Source organism: Desmodus rotundus, chromosome 6, assembly GCF_022682495.2.
Source record: "Desmodus rotundus isolate HL8 chromosome 6, HLdesRot8A.1, whole genome shotgun sequence".
NCBI lineage: Eukaryota > Metazoa > Chordata > Mammalia > Chiroptera > Phyllostomidae > Desmodus > Desmodus rotundus.
The window spans coordinates 108,341,093-108,362,759 of NC_071392.1; the positions used below are offsets into that span (position 1 = coordinate 108,341,093).

At 43.5% G+C, this 21,667-nt stretch overlaps 1 long non-coding RNA gene across 4 annotated transcripts in view; it reads left to right on the forward strand.

The window, feature by feature from the left end:
* Positions 1-21,232, forward strand: part of LOC123479680 (uncharacterized) — a 36,846-nt gene extending 15,614 nt beyond the window's left edge. For 2 of the 4 annotated variants that reach the window (XR_006655373.3, XR_006655375.2), the window contains 8 exons: positions 9,818-9,935; positions 11,165-11,224; positions 11,526-11,561; positions 14,245-14,377; positions 15,161-15,284; positions 15,607-16,503; positions 19,080-19,320; positions 19,960-21,232. This is a non-coding gene — a long non-coding RNA (uncharacterized lncRNA). The remainder of the gene's footprint in view (positions 1-9,817; positions 9,936-11,164; positions 11,225-11,525; positions 11,562-14,244; positions 14,378-15,160; positions 15,285-15,606; positions 16,504-19,079; positions 19,321-19,959) is intronic. The other 2 variants (XR_006655374.3, XR_008427193.2) reach the window with 2 other exon arrangements.
* The last annotated feature ends 435 nt before the right edge of the window (positions 21,233-21,667 follow it).

Genomic DNA, 21,667 nt, shown 5'->3' on the forward strand with positions numbered 1-21,667 from the left:
GCAGAGGCCTAGGGTCTGCTGACTCTGGGCTCAAGATGCTTGCTGGGCCACAGCAGGGCCACCTGGTGCTGGGAGCAGCCGGAGAAGGAAGCTGGGGGTCCATGACACGCGGATCCCTCAGACGCCAACTCCCAGAGAGCTTGCCAGCCTCTCTCCTCAGCACCCCCATGACATCCCTGTGGGCTTCCTCTGGGTTTTCTGAGATGGCAGACCTGTCCCCAAGACAAACACACAGGGGGTGATCTGTATGACCACTGTTGTTAACCACACGTGACTTCATGCTCCCAGTGCTTTGGGATGTGTGCTCAACTCACATTTTAAATAATGACATGTTGTGGTTTCTCGCACAGTGTTGCTTGCTTTACATTGATTGTGTCCTGCAGCCATCCAGATATCTCATTGTCCTCATGATTGATGAGGAAACCGAGGCTGAGAGAGATCATGTCACTAGCTCAGGGCCACCTGCCTGGTAAAGGGCACAGCCTGCATTGGGACCTGGCATTCTGACTCATTGCCTATCATCTCTTGCCCTGTGCTGTAAACTACCTTCTTGTAAAATCAAGGGATCTGGCTGCAGAGCCTCCAAAGGCTCCTCCTGAGTCCCTGTGCTGCCTCCAGCTTCCCTGACATCTCCCCTTGTCTCGTTTTTACATACAAATTGAGGGGCTTAGGCTTTCTGGTCTCCTAAGCAGGAGAGGGGCTGCCATGGCTTCATCCAGGTTTTAGCTTCAGGCTACAGGCAGACCCACCCCCGCCTCCAGGCCCAGGGCTTACCTCCCTCCAGGTTTTATTGCTTTGGAAAGAAGGATTGAGGGGAACTGTTTGTAGGCCTGGGAGGAGCAGTAAACATTTGCAATCATTTCTGTCTCTTACTTAATAAACCTTAATGTGCCCTCATTTACCCATTTGCCTGAAAAGAAACACCTAGAAAGATGGGAGAGGTATGGTTTCAGGTGTTGTCATCAAGCTAAAAAGTCTCAGGAGTTCCACACAAACCTCCACCCAGAACTGCAGAATTCTTTGAATGGTAGCTGAGTGTGTTGCCGGAGGCAGCTTCCAAGGACATCTGGGTCTCACTGTTCTCCTAAGATCCAGGATTCTGCAGAGGGGCCTAATCAGCTGCACTTCCAACCCCCTGGGCCTGCTCCAACAGTCCCCAAGCTCTCAGGGGTCTAGGGGGTGGAGCGTGGCAGCACAGGGCTGTGAGAGCGAACCAGTATCAGCCCTAATTCCAGAGTATGCCTAGAGAGTCAAGCAAGATGATTGTAGGCTTGAGAGAGCACCTTTCAAAAGCATCTGTCTTGGGAAACTAAGGTATTCAAACCCCTGGAGATACAAAGATATATGGGTCTTTGGCTCAATTTCAAAGGCTCCATTTCAATATATGAAAGGATGTTCATGGCTCCATGTGAATTCTAATCCCGACCTTGGAGAGCCCCAGTGCATGTCCTTTGAGGACTCCAAAATAAGCTGAAGATCCTCACACCTCTTGCGGCCACAAGACCTCCTGCTCATGCCTGCTTTAGTCATTATTAGACTCTGAAACTCAGCTCACCTTCCTTGCAAACCACGAGGTCAATTTGGAGCTTATGTGGACGTGTGGATGGGAGAATTGTCTTGCAGTAGAAGAATTAATCTTAGTAACCTTCCTTAAGCTGTCAAGTGTACTGTGGGTCCGAACAGAAACTCGCGTGTGTTGGAGAGGACAAGTGGCTGTTTGTAAAGGATCTGGAGCCCCAGCTGAGGGCTGGAGTTGTCGGGTGGGGAGGGCAACACTTTTCTGGGGCAGGGTGAGCGGTGGGGAGTCCCTGTTCGTCTTGTATCTCCCTGACCCCTTGAACTTGGCAGTTTTGATGATGGTAAATTGCCTGCTCCTGATAGGGATTCAAACCTGCACCAGCTCCTGGGGAATGCCTGTTAACATCTGCTATCGATAGTCACGGAGTTTCAGTCGAATGCATTTCAGGTTCCATGTCTTTGGGAAGCAGTGGTTGAAGGACTGAACCCTTTCTTTCTGGGAAGAAGTACAGAAGAAATTAAGGTGAAAAACAAATAGACTGACAGTGCCCATCTCTTCAGGAGACCATGAACCTGAACACAAACATGGAAATAGAACAAGACTCTCTCATGTACTCATCTCGGCGTTCCCATGAGAGTCGATGCCAGGGCACACGAGGACTGCTATGGACTGAACGTTTGTGTCCCCTTAAAGTCGGTGTGTTGAAACCCTAAGCCCAGTGTGATGGTGTGTGGAAGTGGGGTCTTTGGGAGGTAACTTAGATCATAAGCATGGAGCTTAGAATGGGATTAGTGCCATTGTGAAAAGAGGCTAAAGAGCTGCTGACCTCTCTTTCCACTGTGTGAAGACACAACAAGAAGATGACTGTCTATAAACCAGAAAGAGGGCCCTTACCAAGAGCCTGACCAGGCTGGCACCCTGATCTTGGACTTCCAACTCCCAGAACTGTGAGGAATACATGCTTGCTGTTTAAGCCACTTAGTTTATGGTAATTCATTGTATCAACCCAAACTAAGACAAGAATCTTAGATGGAGGTGAAATTGATATATTATATTTGGATTAGGAGCAGCTACATTTTCATAACCAAAAGCAGGGCATGTTTTCCTGCTAACAATGTTTTTCTGACTTATGCATTTGTCATGGAAGTTAAGGGACGGAATGCTAAAATGTTCTACTTGTGACTTTAGGATATACGACTTTGGCTCCTTAAATAATAAAGCCTAAAGTTCTCCCCCCACCCCCTCCAAATTGTTTGGTGTAGCCCAGACAAGTCACCTTGCGTTCTTGTCCCACATTTCCACTTGAGATAGTTTTGTTTTGCGTATCTAAGACATGGAAAATCTAATTAGATTTGAAAATAAAAGTAGAGGAGTCTAAGGACACAGTGCAGGGTAGGACAAAGAATACAGGCTTGGGAGTCAGACTAAGTCTGGATTTTGGCTCTGTTCCTCTTCAGTTACGTGACATTGGGCAAATGAGTCTGAGCCTCAGTTTTTCTCATGTTAAATGGGAGAATGCTAGAAGCCTCATGGAAATAGTTCCCAATGCAGAAAGTGGTGTCTCAATCTGTGTATTTTATTATGGACAACATAAAAAAAATAAAGTTTCTGGTTCATTATTACAATCTGTATGAACATGAAATTAAATGATTTTTTCCTCAAGACCGTTTTTGTTTATTGATATCAGTGAGAGAGCCTGCTAAGAGTCCACCAGGCAATTAGGCTCAGGGATCAGAAGATTCCTAGATCTGTGATCTTAGACAAATACATTTTACCTTTAGAATCCTATATTTTTGCCTGCAAAAATGGTGATCAGACCTTTAAATAATACCAAAATCTAAACTTTTAGTTTATTGATGATTCCTAAAACTCTGTTCTTTTCTCCTTTCTTCTCTTGAAAGTATATTGCATTTTTAAAAATTTGCCTCTGCATGGAGAATAATGTCCTCGGTTAGGTTGTGGAGTTAGAGCTTTAACATACACATTCCTGTGTATATTTGTGTTAAAGTGCGTTGTTTTGTGTCCATCAGCATATACACCAGGCAGATCCAGTGGCTAATTAACAGAGTTACTCACATATTTATGATAACAACATGCTGGAAACAATGTCTATATCACATATAAGCTAAGATTATATGCTGAGAAAAGTTAATTGAATACCCATGTCTATAAACATAAGAAGAAAAACATTCTATCAAAAATGGGAAGTTCTTTTAAAGTGGTAGGATAATGAGTGATTTTTAAAACTGTTACTTCATCTTGTAAAAAATATTTTAAGGTTTATTTCTATAACAAATATTAATTGAGCAACTGCCGTACAGCAGGTTGGAAATAGAATCATTCAAGACTAGGTCTCTTTTTCATGGACCTTATGATTTAGTTATCAATATGTTGCTTTTTTGGCCAATAACTAAAAGGGAGAAAACAATTAAAATAAGAAAAAATTTTTAATAGGGATTAACTCATCAATGAGTTTGATTTTAATGAGGCTGAAACAGTATTTTGATTCCTTTCCCAGGAGAAAAAGATATTAGTATCAAGAATGGTGATTTTCTTTTTTTTTACCTCACCCAAAGACATGAACAGGTTGGATTTCATGAACAGGTGGGTAGAGGGGAAAGACCTTTGTGGATTCCATACGTGTCCCCATGCACCCCTGGTCATGCATAATACCAACAGTGTTAATAAATATCACTTATTGGACATCCATGATGCTCTGGGTACTTTAAAACTTTACTCTTACTCTTCAAAATAGCTCTAGATGTTCAACTTACTATCTCTATTGTATAAGTAAGGAGACAGAGGCTCAGAGAGGGTTAGGTGACTTGCCCAGCACTCCACAGCTCCTAAGTGCTAGGGCGGACACTCAGAAGTGGTCTTGGGTGTAGCCATGACTCTACTTTACTGTCAGAACCAGCTCTGAGGGTTGCCCATGAAGGCAGATGAACTTTTGCATCAGGTCCTTTAGCAGAAATAAACCACATGGACATTGCAACTTGCTTCTCACCAGGTAGCAAGGGCCTGGGGTACATTCTCAAGGCATTGCGCTTGCTTCCTCCTTGATTCCCTTTGAAGTTAGTGGGAGGTCAGCACCTGGAAACTGCAGAGCATCGCAGTGGGGCTTTGTGTTCATCTGGATTTCATGGCGTACACACTTTTGATTACAGAATCCAGAATCCGCCTGTCTGCCTGCCTGCCTGTCTATCTATCTATCTATCTATCTATCTATCTATCTATCTATCTATCATCTATCCTCTCTCTACTTAGTGAGGTCCTATTAAATAATTTCCTAATTTAATGATGTAAATCAAACTTTCTCTATATAAAGTAGGTTAAAAAAATAGCTACTTTAATTATTTAAGTACTATCCAAAGAGGCAAACTTCAAAAGAAGCTGAAGTTGCCATACAAAGAGGGGAAATAAATCTTAGGATCAGCAACTTTCCTAAGGCAGGATATGGTCTCAGACACATGCACAGGCTAAGCTTAAAGCTTTATTTAAAAAAATATTGAATTTTATGGATGACAAGATCATTAATAATGTCATTACATCCCATGGCATACTCTTATCCACCCAGCATACCTGTCATATTTATATACAAGCTACTTATTACTATGGGGATTCAATGAGGAAAAATCAATTAATTGCAAGCCTGGAAATTAATAGGAAGGACCGAGATACTGATGAGTTTTCCTCCTCCCTAATCATGGCTGGCGAGGCTAACAGTTAGCTCCACTAGAATTCCTACCCCTCTTGAATACAGCAAGAGGACCAGGCAAACTCTTCTCCACCAAACACCAGTTCCCTATATTCTGGATCATCTAGTCAGCACAATATCTCCATTTCTCTGGCTTCCATCTTTTAACCTATGCGTATTTCTGTGGCCCAGAAGTCCTTTCTTGACTCTGAAATATTTTCTACCTGGTACCTAGTCCTTTTTCTCTCCTTCTCAGCTGAACGTCTCCTAAGCATCAGAGACCGTGCTGGGCCCTGAGGAATAAGAACACACACAGAGCCCTCCGGGGTCCTACCTGCAGAGCCTCTTTGGTTTGACAGCTTCCCCTCTCAGAGTTTCCATAGGCAGAGCCTGGGAGAAAAAAACCCGTCGACTCCCACTGGACCAGACCACCCTGGACACTTGGCAATTCACAGCCCTGGTCCTGGTGTTCACTCCTCAACTGATGGGCTAAAGGAAGTATGTTTCTGTGTCCTCCTCCAGAAGCTTTTGCCATTGGATTAGGTGCTATAGAGGGAGCTCCTAATATGGGGAATGAGTGATGGTGGTTTACCAGGTCACTCTCCAGCTGTGTATTTTTTTTTTTCTTAGAGAGAGAGAGAGAGAGTTTGAGAGACAGAGAGTTTGAGAGCTACTATTTGGCATCTGACTTAATAAGAGATTTTGAGAGAGGAATTTTATCCAGGAGGAATTTAATGACAGCCCTGCTTTATGGACTTTTTCTTAATGATCTGCAATAAGGTAAATGCAGAAATTTAGAGTAAGAATGTAAACGGTGCTCCAACATCCCACTGTTCAATGGGCCATCTCCTTGAACAGGGTATAATTAGTCCAGATATTGTCAAACATGTGGCGAATGGCATGCAGCATGGGCTCGGTACCAGTCATGCAGAGTAAAGTCATGTATTGGTCCACTACAGATTGGAATTAAAAAAAACAAACTTGTTCTACACCACAATGGTCTGAGAAACACTGTTCTATAGAATGGTGATTAAATAAACTGAATCGCCCTGAAAAAAAAAATTCTATTGGTTGCTAATTTGGGGGAAAATTGAGTTCTCTATTCCTATCTCACTCACAGACTCATTTCTCACAACATATTAAATTTCTACAAAATTCTCCATTAAAGAATTTCCTTTACTTCTGTTTAAGCCAGTGTTTCTCCAACTGAATTTGGCATGAAATATTTTTGTCCCTGAGTCCTCACCCTGTAGGGAAAGGTAGAGAGAAAGAACTCACTCACAGTGGGGGATGACAGGCAGCTCCCACACCTGTGCTCCATTCCTGCAAGAGGAGCACATCTGGTTTTCCCAGTCAAATTTTGATATTGCAACATCCCTTTCCGTCTTCTTCTGCCAGCCACTCCCTTGAGCCCCCCATTCTGGGGCCGGAGAAGGCAGGCGGAGACGACACATCATCACCACCAAGGTTCGCAAGGCTGGACAGGTTCAAGTCAAGAAGACTCTATGATGAGGCTCACAGAACTATAAAAACTATCAAAACTATAAGACTATCAACAACACAGTCTTCCTTTGGCTGGCTGTCTACCTAGCCTTGTCTTTCCTTCCCTTCCTTTCACCATAATTACTGAGCCTCAAATGTGTGCCATACACTGTCCTAAGAGTTTCAGGATTAGCTGAAAATAAAATAGACTCTCTTCCTACTCTTAAGGTACCCATGATCTTTATGGACCATAGGCAAGCAATTGAGCCATTTTGCTAATGTGGATTAAATGCATGGTGGGGAGAAAAGGGGTTCTGGGTGTGATGAAGATCAAAGGCAGTTTACACAATCTGTAAGGTTGAAGGAAGAGACAAGAGAACCAAGGTGTGAGTACTGAAGCGTGCAGAGGAGTCAGCCAAGGGAGGGGAGGCAGAGGTGGGGGTGGGGAGTGTGAGTCCCAGGCAGATCCCAGTTGCCCTGTGGCTTCTTTGAAAACTCTAGTGGCACGAGAGCAATCTGAGCCCAGGAGGCCACTTTGGCTCAGGTGGGACCTGATTTCCTTGTTTTTTTCCAGTTGCTTCAGAAAAACCCAGCTTTCCTGCCTTTGGTGCCAGGTGATTGAGTCCTTATAGCCAGTTTCCAGTCGGGTCCCTACCCAGGGGGGTGACAGACTTTTTAATGGGAGCATTTTTAACAGCAGCAGTCAGAGGCACCTGGCACTTTCCTTGTGTAAAATTAATTGAGCTCAGAGGTCAGGAAGTGATGAGTTGGGCTCATTAGAACAAATGATTTCTGGTTGAGTTAAAGACCTTTGGGGTTCTTTCAGGATCTTTCCTGAATTCAGTAATTATGTCTGCCTCACGCTTTAAGCAAACAAAACAGTGAGATAAGGGTGGACATAGAAGGGGGAAGAGGTAGGAAGAGATGAACAGTGCTTGGCTGGGGTTCTATTTCAGCTGGAGCCTTGCAGAAGAGCTTGGCTCAGGCTTTCCTGGCTGGATTCCCTGGGGGCTGTGTTGAGCATGGAGCAGAGGTATGTCCAGGCTAGTGGTCACCAGCTTTTAGATAGCCCTCGTGCACAGAAGGGTTCAGTGAACATTTGCTGTCATTGTTGTTATCATCATTGCAGTGGAAATTGTGGTTATCTCCCCAATCTCCATCTCCATTTTTACAAAAACCCCAATTTTAATTTGGTTATCAACACCTCTCTTCTTCAAATCCGTGTGCACTGTGGGAAGAAAATTGTACCCTTGTACACGGTCTGGCATGATTTTAATTAGTAAAGCCCCATTTCCTGGCCACTGTGATTGGTCATGGTCCCATTTGGACCAACGTAATGAGAAGAGATGTTTTCTAGGAGTTTCTGGAACTACACTTCCTCATTCTTCTCAGAGAGCTTCTAGTAGTAATTTCCTTCCCCACTCCCTTGATGTGGTCCAAGGAAACATAGATCTTTGGTAGTTGTTGGAACCATCTTGTGACCATGAGCGAAACCCGCCTTAGGGTGAAGCCGACACTACGGCAAACAGAGAGATGGAAGTGTTGACATGGCTGAGCCGCTGGATCAAACCAGCACTTCCCTATATCAAGACCTTCATTATTCACCAATACAGCATCTTTGTAGTAAAAGTCACTTGGAGTTAAAAATTTTTTATTATTTGTAATCCAAGGCATCTCAAATAATAGAGAACTTAGTACCAGAAGGAGGGGCATTCATTGGCAATAACGAACTCTAAAGTACAGAATTGGTTAGGGTGGGATGAAGACACAGGGGAGGACCCCACTTTGTTAATCAGTTGCCTCTTGCACCTTGGGAAGACGATCATCAAGGTAGAAAAAGTAGGGATGTTGGTGTGTGGAGATGGAGGCCTCATGAAGTAAAATATTTAGGTTGCAGATGTCCTTTCTGAACACAGAAAGAGAGGGAAATACAACTTTGTTATAAGAGCATTTATGGGAAGCAATAACCATCCTATTTAAGCCAATTTGAGTTGGGTTTTATGTTCCTTGCAACAGACACATGCTAACCATAGCAATCAAACAAGTGCCTTGTGTATCCCACTGTCAGAGCATTTAGAAAAGTAAATGTTTGCTCATATTTCTGATTACCCCGAGTCTCTTCCCACTATTCATCTCTTGCAGGCAGGAACTGGGAAAATGTATCTCAGCATCTCAGCATCCCCATGACTCTGTATAGTGTCTGGCACGTAGTACGTGCACATATCTGCTTGCTGAGTGAAGGGCCTCAATGGTGAGACCTCAAAGCTAAAGCATGACATGTGCAGGTGGCTTGCTCATTCCATTAATACAGTGAACATCTTTCATGTGGGCTTTGTGGAAGATGATGAGTCTTCACAAATCTATCCTTTTGGTGGATATTCTTCTTCCCTCCATCCCTCCCTCTCTCTCTCCCTCTTTCTCCCTTCCTTCCCTCCCTCCCTCCCTCCTTTCTTTCTCTCACCCTTCCTTTATCTCTCTCTCCCCCTCCTTCCAAGATCACAGTTATGAGGGGTAACAGACCCTCCTTCCCACCATTCTCTCAATACTGTCTTGCACTAAAATGAGAGACAGGCATGACCTCAGAAGACACCCTAGCTTTCCTTATTTCACTCAGACATTGGCATCACTTCCAGTGCCCCTTGGAAGAGACCCTGAAGAACACAACCATTTTCTCAAGTAGTCAGGTCTCCACATGAAGTGCACCAATCTGCTAAGATTGTGAAAGCTTTTGAAGAAGACAATTCTGCAGGGCAGTTGTGGGAGCACGCTCCCCAGATATCCCTTCATGAAAGGACCTGCTGGAAGAAGTATAGTGACCTGACAGACTCCAGTGGCTACAAATCTGAGGTCACTGAGGCCTTCTCCCCAGGCTGTTCACAGCCAGTGATGAATACCGAGGGGGTCCTAGAGCCCAGTCATTCCTGTCCAGGGCAGGACTCTTCACTCTGAGGGTCCCCATCAGCCTCACCAAGATTTCTCAGAACTGAGATGAAGCATGTGTCTCCTCCCACCCAATCTTCCTTCCCTCCTTCTCTCTCTTCATGGGTGTCAGACCTGCATTGCAGTCCAAAGGTTCTCCCCAGCCCACTCCCATTCTCTCTCCCGTTTATCCTTCACAGGTGCATCACTCCATCAATCTCTAGCTTGTCACAGTCCACCTTGATGCCTGCTTCTCAGAACACCTGAACTGAGGCCCAATGCCTTGTCTCTTGAATGGCTGCTTTAACAAACTGGAATGTAAGTGTGATGCTTGGCATACCTTTTCCCACGAGCACAGGATCCAGGAACTTCCATTGTCAGTGCTTATATTGGGAGAGGGGGTAGGGAGGGGCATTTTCTTGAACAAATTTAAAGAAAGGAAGAGAACAAAACCCAGCTGTGGGAAGCAACTGAGAGAAAACAAGGCAATAACCACTTCCCTTCTTTTTAAATAAATTAAACATTCAAAGAGGTTGCATGCTATATTTTAGCAGGAGATGCATCTACCATGGAAGCTTTGAGATAATAAATTTTGAGAACATATCTCTTACTATTGACCCATTTCTTACTTTGCCTCCCCTACCCTGATACCTACTATCAAAGCCAACTACGTGCAGAGTGGAAGGAACATTAAATGTAGAATCTGGATTCTCCTCTGGCTTTTGCTGTGTGGCCTTAGGCAAATGACTTACCTTCTCTGAGTCTGTTTTCTCACTTGTAAAAGTGGTATAATAACGCTGTCTTTACAGTGTCATTAAGATGAAATGAGACCGTGTCCATGTGAAGGGTCTAGCACAATTCTGGGCACAGGGTAGGTGCTCAGGGATATTAAGCAGTGTTCTTCAGAGAGCTAAGTCTCAGAGTATGAGGGGCAAGAGGAAGCAATCTGGGTGTCCCTACTTGGATACTCAGGAAGAGTGATGGGTCAGAGATAGAAGACTCGATGTCCCTGTGGGTTCTTTGGCCTCCTCCCTTTGGTCTCTAGGTTCTTTTGCCAAAAATTAAAATAACTGCATCTACTTTAAATTTTATGCTTTCTTCTTATTTTTGGAGAACCATCATGAATATTTGATCACATGTTTGGATCTAACACAGGATGGACTGAGGTTTTGGAGCTAAAGATAGTCCATCTAGTCCAGCCTGCTCCCTGGGGCTTCTGCAGAGGAGGAAACTGAGGCACAGGGTTGGGGAACGGCTTGCCCTGGCTTGGGCAGTGCTCAGTGGGCTCCCTGCCTCCCTGTCACAGGGCAGTGTGGTGTGGCCCTAAGTGCACCAGTAACATTGAGAATTTGGCTATTTATTCTGGAATGAATTCAATCTGCCTGGTCTGAATAGGAACCCTGCTCTTTGGGGAGCTTGGTGGCCTTCTCTGGAGCTTTTTGTAACCTTCTTAGCAGCATGAATGGCTCTATCCTATTCCATGTTCCTTTTTATACCTTGTGTGTGATCCTTTTATATTCTGAGATACCTCTGTCTTCCCATGGCAGGAACCCCACACTCTGCTCTGAGCAGAGCTCCAGTGCCTGGTACAAATGAGGATGCAACAGGTCAGTTTGCTGAATGTACTGACTCATAAAATGTACGATGCTGGGTCATCTGGGAAAGGTTTGGGCAGCAGGGGTGAGAATGAGGGGCAGAGGACAAAGAGTTCACATCACTTATTTTGGGAACAACTTCCTGCTTGTATACACCCACCTAAGAAAGACCTTCGGCCAGGAGGAGTGAGAGGCAGGAGAACATATTGGTTAAGAACATAGAGCTAATTTGCCTGGGTTTGAATCCTCATTCTACTGTGTGCTAGCTGTGTGACCTTGAATAGATTATTTAATGTCCCTGTGTCCCACCCAGGAAGAGGACCCAGATCCATCTTCAGCTGGGAAGCAGGTGGGTGTTTATGTCAACCTGCACATTATGCATGTGAGTGCATGCGTGGACTGTATGTATGGCTGTGCATTTACATGCAGGCTAGCGCCTACAGTTCTCACACATTGTCACTTCAAAGTTGTTTGGTGGGTTTGGTGACATCGCTCATTCATTCAATGAATAAACATGTATTGAGCACCTACAAGGTGACAGACCCTGTTAGGAGATGAGGAGAGAGCCATGAATAAACATGCCCCCTCACTATTTAAGGTACTCAGTCTGTCACCAGTGGGTAACTGTGACACTTGTGCTCAGGGCATGGGCACAGTCCTTTGGGAGCAGAGAGGAAGGTGTTGCGACTCTCACTGAGGGGGAGGTGACCTTCTGCTCAGGTGGGGGTAACAGGATAAAGACAGGGCGATTGAGAATGCAGGTAATGGAGGAGACCGGGGACTTCTTTTAGCTTATGTGAGTTGTCTCTTTCAAGTGGCTGCTAAGCTGTTCGGCCATAGCTACAAATTAAGTTGTTTGGACCTAACTACTTACTATAGAGAACAGGTTTTCCTTTTGGCCTGGGGTTGCCAGGAGAATATTACCGAGACACCAGGGATGTCACAAACTGACAAAGTGTGGAAAATTCTAACCTGGACACGAGCATGAAGACATTTTCCATTTTTTCTGTGCTGTTGTTCTCAGCTTCATGCACACATGTAGTCCTGACTGTGTCAGTTCTCTTTGATGGAGGACAGTCACAGATGATCATAGCTGTGTACACACACACACACACGTATGCCTGTGAACTACACCTATACACACATACGCCACCCCCCCCATATGAACACATACACAGGGCAGGCAGAGTGATTCAGCTCTGATGGTAACTTTGAAGGGTAATTAACTTGGAGAAATGAAAATAATTAAAAATCAATTAAGATATCATTTCCAGAGAAATGGAGGGAATCCGGCTTGAGAATTCCCAGGGAGCATTGATTTCCTCCGCAAGGTGGCTTCCCCCCGAGGAAAACAAGGCTTGAAGCTTTCCTGACCCGTGGGAGTCTTGCACCTTCTGGGTGCGTGATGAGCACATGTGGAATCCCATGGGCCCGGACCCTTTTCCAGGGTCCCTCACCTTTGCAATCTTATCAGCTTCTCCCACAGGCCCACAGTGCTTCTCCAGTGTGGGACTCTGTCATCCCAGCTTTGTGCTGAGCTCCATCTGTTCTGACTACTGCTAATACGCCCAAACCTGTGGGCTTTTTTTGTGTGGACGTGTTTGTCATTTCTCTTTGGTATATACCTAGGAGTGAAGTTCCCGGGTCCTATGATAGGTCCTTTTGAGCAACTGCCGAATTGTCCAGAGTGACCACAGCACTTTAAATTCTCACTGGCAATGCATGAGAATTCTAACTTTTCCACATCCCTTGTCAACACTTGTTATTATCTGTATTCTTGATCATAGACACCCTAGGAGGTGTGAAGCAGTATCTCACTGTGGTTATGATTTGCATCCCTTAATGGCTGCTGATGTTGACCATCATTGCACGTGCTTCTTCATCATTTACCTATGCATCTTCTTTGGAGAAATGCCTGTGCAGATATTTAACCCATTTTCAACTCGACTTATCTACTTATTATTGAGTTATCAGGGGTCCAGCTTGCTCTTGATTGTCCCTTCTTGACTGATTGCCATGGGGACTTTAAGCTCCAGCATTGGATGCCAAGACAGGAGCTATACAGAGACTGCTTAACCAGCTTCCACGGTTGTGTGATAATTCCCCTGTCACAAATCCGTACCTACCCTACTGGGTCTCCTTCTCTGGCTGAACCTTGACTGGTAGAGTCTCAACGCCATGTTGAAATCTCATCTCCCCTTAATATCTGTACACAGCTGTGCTTCAGCCAAAGTGTGTCTTCATGGACATGCTGTTTTATCACTTTTACCTCATGCTTGTTTCTCTGAGGCATGCTTTTTGCCTATTTTGCCACTTAAAGAACGTGCAATGCAATACACAGATGATGAATTCTAGAATTGCACACTAGAAATGTATAGAATCTTATTAACAAATGGCACCCCAATAAATGTAATCAAAATTTAAAAATTACCTTTGAAAAAATTACCACTTCATATTCTCTGTCATCCATAGGAAGTTTACTAATCCCACCATCTTCCTTTTTATTTTTTCCCACATTATAATATTACTTTCCTCTTTGAAAGTCAGTTTCCTTTTCTGTAATGTCACAGTGTGGTTGAGAAGAATCACAAAGAGTGCTCCCAGAAATACCCTCCGAGAGTCCCTGGCATGTGGCAGGTGGCGCGCGATGGCTAATTCTATTCGTTTTCCACCCCCAGAACATGTCAAGAGCTCCGTCAATAGTGCTGTATGCTTTCCAGTTTCGTAGATCTGGAGATGAGGCCAGGAGGCTCAGATGATTCACGTTTCTGAGCATTTCCCTCTTTTCTGTGGCTTAGGAATCCTGCCGGGACAGCTTGTTCTTTGTGTTCCGGGTTCCAATGCTGGGCACGTCTTTTTTGGGAAGGTGGTTATTCGTGAGATGACAGCACTGATGCCTGCCAGCCAAACGATGTTTCCTTTTATCTCATCAAATAATTTGAGGGGGTGGGGATTCCACACAGGGCAGTGGATCTAATTTATAGCATTGGAGCTAATTTGTAGAGATGCCTTGTATTTGCATCACGTTTCAGTTTCCAGAGCCGTGTTGTTCATTGGGTCCTCGCAGCAGCCCTGGCTGTGAATGAGTCAGGGCGGTTAAGGACACATTCTGCCGGTGATGACACTGAGGCACAGGTGGCTTACGTGATACATCTAAAGGTCACAGTGAGTAATGAGAACTCACAGATCCTGACTCTCAGGCTAGTGCCCCTCTCTCTGCCCTTGCCAACAAGCAAAGTGAAAAGGAAACTTGAGCTTGGGCCAGGGCAGAACCCAGTTTTGCCTCAACATCTCTTAGCTAATCCTGACTCTGGCCCTGCTTGGTGTCCTGGGTGCTGGCTGCTGCTTTGCTTTATCCGCCCCCATCCACCTTCCAGCCCCTGCTCACTCGATCACTCTCCACTGTCTCTCTCCCGGACCCACGATGCTGATCACACAGGTCAGACACAAGAAAGAGACCACATTTACTAGTTGTTTTATTTATCCATTCCTACATAACACACTACCTCAAAACATAGTGACTTAGAACAATGATTTATTTTTCCTTATAATTATGTGGCTTGGCTGGAGAATTGCTTTGCTAGCTTCATCCAGGCTCACACAGTGGCTGCGCTCGCCAGAGGTATGGGGGGAGGGTCAGCTGTGCTGGAAGATACGAGATGGCCTCACTCAATCTGGCAGTTGCTGTTGACTGTCATCCGGCATGTCCTGGTTTATCTCCCCATAGACTGGGGGTCGACATTGTGGTCTCAGGACAGTGCAAAGCCAGAGCACAAAGCCAGAAAGCGCAAGGTGTGTTGACGCTTGGGCTGGGGTCATGCAGAGCATCACGTCCATTGACATTCTGTCAGTGAAAGCGACCTGACTCAAGGGAAGAGGAAATAAACCCCATTTCTCTCTCACTTTTTTTATCCTCACCTGAGGACATTTTTTTTCAATGCTTTTTAGAGAGAGGAAGGGAGAGAGAGAGAGAAACATCAATGTAAGAGAGAAGCACCCACTGGTTGCCTTCCATATGTGCCCGGAACAGAGATTGTACGTGCCTGGACCAGGAACCTGGCCAGCAACCCAGGTATGTGCCCTGACCGGGAATTGAACCCACAACCTTTTGGCTTTGGGGTGATGCTCCAACCAACTGAGTCATACCAGCCAGGGCTAAACCCCATCTCTTGATGAGAAAAGCATTCACATTCATACTTCAAAGGAGCGGGGTAAATTATTGTGGCTATCTTTTAAAACAATGGTGCACGGAGTTATTGGGTAGGAAATGGGTCAGAGAAAGTGAGGTTGGCTTCCTCACTTTTCTTGGCAGCAAGAGTCCCTGTTAGGGCCTATCTGCTGATGTCTCATGTGTTCTCACCCTTCCTCCTCTCTCTCTGCCTCTTCCATGGCAGCCAGAAAGGATGACTGCCTGTATCCACCCTGCGCTAACTCCAGACTGGGTGCCGAGAACTGGAACCTGATGCATGGTCGCCTTTTCTTGCATCCCAGTGACATGGTTAGGTGTGAACCAACTGGAACTAATCATCTCTAGAAAAAAGAAAAATTCTCCACCTGATCCAGCACAGGTGGCTGTGGATCTCTGTTTTGTGGTTTGTTGATTGTTCTCTTACATGTGTCCATCTTTAGGAAATCTCAAGATTGGTAGGAGAAGCATGGCTAACACTGTGTCAGAAGCATCGAGGTCACTCGGTAAATGTCTAAAGAAACCGCCGCGGGCCGCTCAAAACCGCAGAGAGTGCTTGTGTTCCCTAGAGCTCTCCATGCATAACAGCTGCCCCGTGCTGTGGCGGAGTAGTGTTTGTCGACTGACAAATGCACGTACAAACGTATGAGCCCTGCTTACAGTCTGTTCAATGCATCAGCATCGGCTGGTTTTGTGGGAATGTGGACTTTTAAGGGAGTCGATTGAGTGGCCTCACTGAGAGATGATCAACCCTGTCCCCATTCTATTTTGGGCTCTCCCTGCACCGGGAGCCGGCCTGCCTGCCCGACAGCCTGATGGACTTAGACGTCTCACAGCCTCACTCTGGGGCCTGAGGGATTGCTTCCCACTACAGTGTGCTCTCTTTGGGAAATTTCAATGGCTTCTGAATTAGTTATAGGCCCAGAAGCGAACAACTCCCATTATTAGAATGCAGGCTTCAGGTTTGCCGGCTTGGCTGCCTGACCCTGTCCCTAGAGAATGCAGCCTGGTCACGAAGGAGACGGACTTTTGAAAAAATAAAGCAGAAATGAACCAATATGGTCAAAGAGTGAAGGAAATGACCTTGGAAGTACCTCACACTTGCGTAAGCGATGCCTTGTCTGTTTTCCCATGTACAATGTGGCAAAGTTCAGATCTCTTTTTTCAGGATTAGCTAGTGATGCACTCCGTAAATCAGTTCACCGATGTCATACCCCGCTGCAGTCTCCAGGTTTGTGTAATTAGGTTGAAATATTTTTCGTAAAGCTTGAGTTCTTATGCACACAGCAAACATAGCCTTACACCAGATACCAAAAGAATGCATCTGGTATAAATGGCACTATTTCCCAGCCATTTTGAGGTATAATTAATTGACAAATAAAAATTAGACAATTTAAGGTATACAATGTGATGATTTGTTATATGTATACATTGTGGAATGGTTACCACAACTAAGCTAATTAACTCATTCATCACCTCACATAATTACCTTTTTTGTTTTGTTTCAGTTTTTAGGTGATGGTGAGAATGTTTAAGGTCTACTCTCTTGGCAAATTTCAAATATACAACACGGTCTTGTTAACTAGAGTCACTGTGCTGTAACTTAAATCCCCAGAACTGGTAACTGAGAGTCTGTATCCTTTGGCTAACATTTCCCCATTTGCCCTGTCCCGGGGAATTATCATGCTACTTGCTATTTCTATGAGTTCAGCTTTATTTAGATTCTACATATAACTGAGATCATACATGTTCGCCTTTCTGTGTCTTGCTTATTTCACTTAGCATAATGCTCTCCAAGTTCATCCGTGGTATTGTAAAAGGCAGGATTTCCTTCTTTGATGGGGCTGAGTAATATTCCATTATCTGTATCTATATATATCCACCAATGGGTGGATAAGTAATGAAAATGTGATACACAAAAACACTTAGGCTATTTCCATATATTGCTACCTTTGGGCAAACTGGAAATGGTACATGGTATCTCTGTGTGCTGTTTCTGAAAACTGTATGTGAAGTGCAATTGCCAAAAACGAAAAGTTTAATTAAGAAAAAAAAACAAAAAAATGTACCAGAGAAAATTTTAAAATACCAAAAAGCCCAGTATGATCTCTGTGTGGTAAGCAGAAACCGCAAGACAAAAATAAATGGAGAAAAAAGTAACAACGAACTGGTTGACATAGGAAACTAATTTTCAAAAAGAGAATTAAAAGTGTCACTGGAGGGAGGAGAGGGTAGAATGGTGCTGGAGAAAATCAGATCAGTAACTTGGAGGCAACGGTGAGAAGCTAAAAATACGGAAGAAAAGAACTAACATTAAGTGACTTAATTAGTATATGCTCATCATTAAGCTTCTGTTTATATATTACCTTCCATAGAAAACCTGTGGATATTGCTTGAGATGTACTATGTGATATAGACAATATGTGTGTACGTTCTTTTCTTACCATTCAGAGAAGACATGTGGCTATGACTCCCCAAGGTAATACACAAAGTTGTTAACAGGGATTTTCTTTGAATGGTACTATTATTAGTGATTTTAATTTTCTATTTTGTGCTTTTGGATACACAATTTGCTATGATGAATATAAATTTTAGATGAACACATAGTTAAAGTCAGTACAATTTTTTTGCATATTACACATTGCAATTATGTAAAATATGACCAACAAAAACTAGAAGGGAAGAATGAATACTCAATGTTAACAGTAGCTCTGCCTGGGGACTGGGATTTAGATCTTTTTAATTTCTCCAAGTGACACTGTGCAGTCACCAAATTTTACAGTGATCAGATGTTCGTTTTATAATCATACAAATAAATTTAAAATTGGCATATAAAATTTTATAGGTACTGTATGTTAACAAACATGTGAAAATATATACTGTAAGCTGATGGGAAAGAAAACGATAAAATTCAAATCATTGTAGATGAATTTTTTATTATTTCAGCTTTCACATATTTTTGAAATTTATATACCATGAGCATATATTGATTTGGTAATGGAAATATCCCCAAAGAAAATGGAAGTGATTAACTGATTTGGGTATGGAGAAAGATTTTCTAAACATAGAACAATAGAAAATCATAATAGAAGAAAGCAATATTCAAATAGCCAATTAAAACCTGGGGCAAATATTTAGCCTCCCTAACTGCAATTTCAAAAATTAGTGGTTTAAGACATATAGATTTGTCAAGATTTTCTCTGTTATATTTAGGTCAATTTTTAGATGATTAAACAACATTACAGCTTCATGATGGAATAATAAGTAGTATATCTTAAAGATCCTGTTTGAGAAAATATGTAATGAGGTGGGAAAGTATGCCATAATCAATCGTCTGTGAAAAAGAAGAAAAAATCCTGCACTTACAATTTGTCTTAAACTTATCTATGGGTATAGTTTTTATGAAGAAAATGAACCAAAATGTTTAGAATAGTTTTATCTTAGAAACATTTTATTTTTCTCTTCTAATGCCTCTACTTTCCACATTTTCTAAAACCAAACCAGAAAAATAGTTACATGCTATCGTAAATGCAATAGAACTATATCAAGGGCCAATAGGTAAGTTTAAAAGGCACTGTGGGGGAAGGCACTAGTAGTGAACTTCCAATAACAGCGAGTTCTATGGAAAGTCTAATAGTGTTTATTTATTCATTATTGACTGAGTGCCTGCTCTCTGTCAAGGTCTGTTGCAGGTGTTGGGAATACCGCAGCAGACAGGGCAAAGATCTCGCCTCCACAAACTTACGTTCAAACATGGAACTTGAAAACCATCTCCTTCAAGCCCTGCTTGTATTATTTCATTTCGCTGGTGCTGCTATAACAGCGTGTTAATACCAGAGATGGGGTGGATGGCTTACTTTCTCACAGTCCTGGAGACTGGAAGTCCAAGGTCAAGATTCCAGCAGTGTTTTGGGGGACACAGGTCAGCCTGTAACACCATTATGTCCTTTAACTGACTTTTGTGATCCCTCATCTTCTTGTCCAGTGTTGTTGAGAATACCTCCAGTGATGAGGGTCGCACTAGCCCACTATTAATTGGTGGATAGAGTTTAAATGCCTCCAAGTAGGAGGTCACAGGACCCAGACTTCCTGATGAGAGGGCTCCAATCCTGGCATCGTAAGTAGCTGCTTAATTCTGTCTTGACCTAGGGAGACTGCAGGTGGAGAGTGAAGGATTCAACTGTGACTTGTCCTCCCCATCTTGCAGACCCAGGGTGAGAGTCACAGAAATTTCCAGCAGAGCATGATGGAGCTCTACACCCTCCTCTCTTCCCTTTATAGGGAGCCTGCAACATATACTGTTTCTAAAAGGGATTCTTTACCTTTACCTCATTATTTAAAAATTTTTTTTCACTGACCAACCTGGAAATATTCTGGCCTTTTTACAGATGGAATCACACCAGCAGTTTTTCCTCAATCTGATCAACTCAAAACAAGCAGCTCACTCCTCTCTGGCAGCCAGCTTTTTAATCCTGGGTCACATGTCACTTCTAATTGTGGCATGATGTTCGAGTTCCCCTTGGGCCTAAATTTCACCCGAGTAAATCTTGTCCTTTGGCAGCTGCAGAATGCATCTGGGAGAGTGGTGTCCAGGCACACCCACGCCTTCTGCAGGACGGAGCAGCTTAGCCAGCGTGGACCTCAGGAGTCAGTCTCCTCCAACGGATTTTGTAGCCATGCCGACATGGCTGCCCTGAGCCAAGACACTAAAGGACAGAGACCTCGGGGGCAGGAGAAGGAACAGGTACCCTGGTGTTGGGGGTGTCCTTCCTACTTCTAAATATATGGACAGCGTTTTCAGGGGAGAATGTGCTGGAATGACTCGGGCGATGAAAAATAACCTGAGTTGAATTCTCACCCAGTTGGGTTAAATGGAATTTGGGCTTCTCATTAGAGTGGGCCAATTCCCCAGAAAGCCACAGAGGTAATTTACTCACCCTGAGAAATGTTCTCAAATACCCTCAGAGAACGTTGGATTTCTGTCTAGTGTGAAGCACCCTGACAGTTATGTGAGCCAGAAGTTTCTTTTTATCCCAACATTTTATTATGAAAAATTTCAAACATATAACAAACTTGAAAGAATTTTACAGTGAGCACCGGTAGACTTGCCGTTTGGATTCTACCATTCACATCTTACTATACCTGCTTTATTTCATTTGTATGTACTGCTCTAACCAGCCACCAGTCCACTTATTTATTTTTTGGATGCCTTGCAGAGCTAATCACAGATATCACCGTATTTCCCCTGAACACTTGTGCATGTAACCAGAGTTCAATATTTGTTTATAGATTTTTCTTCTTAAGGGGTAAAATTTGCTTACATTGGCACACAAGGGTACATTTGTTGAGTTTTGACGAGTGCATACACCTAGGCACCCTGAATAACTTTCAAGATACACAACAACATCATCACCCAAAAGTTCTGTCATGCCCCTTCCCAGCCCCTCCCTACACCCTCCACTGCCCAAATGCACTGTGTTCTTATGTTATTCCTCCCTAAGTTAGTTTGTCTATTAAATATTCACAGAAGTGGAATCATACGTCATGTACTCTTTTGTATGTCTTCTGTTACTCAGCATAATACATTTATAGTTTATTACTATGGTGCGCATTAGCAGTTTAGTCCCTTTTATTGCCAAGTAGAATCCCATTGGGTTGATATACCACTATTTGCTTATCCATCCTCCTATTGTGAACATATTTTCTTTTTCCTCATTTTTGTATAATATGAATAAAGTGACTATGAATTTTTTATACAGGTGTATAAGGGCAAATGTTTGCCTCTCCATAAACACAATGTAATATTTTCAACTGTATCATCCATTATTCACTTACCTGTCCATCCACCCACCCATCCATCCATCTGTCCATCCTCCCTGCTACCCATTCAAACCATATTGTGTACTTACTGCACGCCAGGCAATGTTCTACCCCTGGAAACACAGTATAAAGTTAAAGGATACATTCCCTGTCCTCTAAAGAATCCAGTGAGTGAACAACGCACATTGATAATTACAGAAACATAAAATTAGGGCTAAACTGGAAGCTTCCAGAGAAAGGAGGGAAGCAGAGTACAGTGTCCCCAATGACATTTGGTGGCAGCTTTAGCAATGGATGTCATGATGCTCTTGCTTGTGGCTTCCTTGAATACAAGCCAATGCCTTCACTATAGAACTTGGTACAATGGAGGTCATTTTGCAAAGGGCCTTATCGAGTTAATTTACTCCTTATAACCTACTTCCCTAGAGCTTATCATCTCTATTTGCATA